Source organism: Rhagoletis pomonella, unplaced genomic scaffold (genome assembly GCF_013731165.1).
Source record: "Rhagoletis pomonella isolate Grant_MI unplaced genomic scaffold, Rhpom_1.0 Rhpom_scaffold_00009, whole genome shotgun sequence".
In the NCBI taxonomy this organism is placed as follows: Eukaryota; Metazoa; Arthropoda; class Insecta; order Diptera; family Tephritidae; genus Rhagoletis; species Rhagoletis pomonella.
Window position 1 is genome coordinate 13792501 of NW_023458563.1, and position 3177 is coordinate 13795677.

Sequence of the window (3177 nt, forward strand, 5' to 3'; positions counted from 1 at the left end):
TTATGTGGCGCTGGTTAGGTAAAGTGCTAAACTTTTATAAAAAAAAAAATTTTCATTAAACAAACAAAAGAAAAATAGTCAAAACTAGTCAAAATGTTGCTTGACTTAATCAGCTAACCACAAGTGTACCTATGAAAACAATGAGTAGGAAATGAGCACTCTTACATTATAGTTTGTGTAATGATGCTCATTTCCAAGTTATATTTCTCTGCAAGATTTTTTTTTTTAAGGTCGTGCATCTCCTTCATGTGAGCCATACGCAGTACGTGCTCTGCTTTCAAACATTCGGTCTCCGTTCTTAATTTTTCCTCAGTCCATTTTGCTTTAATTTGCGCTAGCTTCGCCCAACTAGACTGCGATGATTTTTTTGTAATCTTTAATTTTTGGTTTTTCGGTTTTTTTAAGTCAGAAGGGGTGTACTTGGACCACGATTCGTTCTCCTCTTCAATGGAGTCAAATACTGCAAATAAAAAGAAAGGATAACAATGCTTTATATGATAATCGACACATATGTACATACCGACGTCGGTTTCAGCCTCAGCAAGCTCTTCAATCTGAAGAAATTCTCCAGTGTCAATAAAATCTCCTTCATCGATGGCGCAATCGTTGTCGTAGTGAGATGTGTTTCCCAAAATTTGTTTTTCAGGTACAATTTCTATCAACTGGTCGTCGAACTCACCGGATTCCGCCTTTTGATACGGCCCACCTCCAGTCCCGTAAAGGGCCCGCTTTTCCGTTGCTAATCGCTTTTTAAGGCCAGCTTTTAAGTTAAAATATTTGGTTTTTAAGACCTTGGCAGTTCTCTGTTGAACAACAGAAGACGCGTTAAATTCATTTGTTATTTTAACCCACGCTTTATCTTTCTGTTCGGCACCTGTCTTATCAGTTTTTTTTACATTCAATAATGTTTTTTTTTGTTGCGAACTATGTCGAGCAACAGTTTTATTTCCTCCGAGCAGAAGTTCTTCGTCCTTGGCGAAATTTGTTGCATTTTTTCACTATTGTCAAGATGTTTATTTGCTTGTTGCGAATTTCCGATTGCACTCGGAAACTGAAACGTGTCCAACAAAAAATAAGAATTTATGTTTGTGCACACTTACGAATCTTGTAAGTTGGCGTTTATTCACTTTATATAAAACGCCACAGTTATGAAGGACTATGAAATTGTAATTAAAAAACTCACGGACTCTGATTGTTGCTGATTTATATTTTGCCGAAAAACATATGTTGAAAGCAACCAACTTCAAGAAAGAGGCATAGTGCTGCCACCTGCTCAAGATAATTAAATAAGGGCGGTCTGAAAACCGACAAAAATTAAATGTCACTTAAATAAGAACTCATAATTAAAGTTAAATGCCATTTAACTTTTTGATTTGAAATTGGCCCTAAGGGCTGCTGGCACATAGAGGTTGTAAAGTTTTTGGTATCGATGAACTTACTCGAAGAAGACGATGGCCGAAAACATATGATGAAACATCTTCTGGCATGCCTTTGACAATCGTTAAGTCAGACGGAGGCTTCACATACGATATTTCACCCATGCCTGGAATTCGATAGCGGACAGAGCACACATTTACAAAATATTTATCGCTCAGCAGAACGTGCATGCATATTCGATTCCGATTTTATGGGTCGATTACGGAGGACAACCGAACTTCAGTTGGTTGGGCAGGGGCTGAAATGGTATTACCGATGGCAACTAGCAACTGAAAGCTGGCAACTAAGTTGCTATATTGGCAAGTACGTTTTTGTGGCTGCCGGGAATTTTTGATTGAGATACCTTATTTCTTTTTTCAACTTTTTTCTTTAAATTGTACCACCTTGAACTTTATGAAACTTAATTATTACTTTTCATAATAAAAAACATTTTCATTTCAGTGGCGCTGTCCATCGGCAAGCCAACTGAGGTCCCGCTCCCATCCATAATCGATCCATAAGTCATAATCGCACGAACTAATCAAGGCTATCATAGAATCCATCGTAGTCCGATTTTTCGTGAAATCTACGAAAGTGCTATTAAGTTCGAATAGCTACGAACGCAGCGCTTGCTTTGAATACACACGTTCATAGCAGTTCAGATTCAGTGATCGCTTTTTCGTAGATTTTAAGAAAAATTAGACTACGATGGATTGCGCCACCAATATGTTTTCTCCTTTGACAAGATGTTGGAGAATCGCGGCAGCACAGCCGTATACCTACTCTATGCTCTTACGCGCATATGCTAAATTTCTCGCACCTATATAAAAAACTATTAAACATAAAAAATTGCACGAATAAAATTCATAATTTAAAATAAAATATCGCAATTGTTTTTTATATGTACATACATATTTACAAAATGAATCTTAAATCACCCACAGTAAGTCCTAAACATATAAATGACTAATAAGAAAAATAATAAATAAACAGTAATATGATAAAGTATGTCGAGAAATCTCTAAATAGTAGCGAAACTGTATCTCAATAATAACAAATAATTTTAAGCAAAAAATACAACCGTCTTCAATGCGCATTCAGGTCGTTCTGGTTACGTAGATCCGACTGTCCTCCCTTTTTTTAAATCGTTAAAAAAACAAAATTAATACGTATTCTACAGAAAAAAATCAAGATACATATTTATGGATTTTAAGTAAAAATAAATAAAAGAAAACGTGTTCGTGATACAAAAATCTGAAGGTAAAACCGCTGAGAGGGAGCCGAGCATTTTTAAAGTTTGCTAACATTACAAAAATGTTTTCAAGTTTTCAATCTCACAAATACATTCTCATTTTCAGTCTCAAATAAATGAAAATTTTAATATTTTCATCTATTTGTTTTTTGTTTTACTTTTATTTGGCATTTGAGTTGCTCTCAAAATTTCAATTTTATAAAATTGACAAACTTCAAAAAATAAATGATGGCCGACGAATTGAGCAAGCGGTTTTACCTTTAAATATTTGTATCATGGGTGTATTAAACAAGGGGCCGTATGCATAAAACCTAAGCAAATGCTTTTTCTTAAAATTTCAGACCATATATGCAATACTTCTATATTGTAAGTACATTCAAAGTACATTCCCCAACATCAGAGTGCCGAAATATTGAAAAAAGAAAGAGAGATCCGGTAAGAGAATGTACTCAAAATGACAATTTTACTTTTCAAAATTCAGGAGCGGTTTCACAAATTTTTATTTAAAA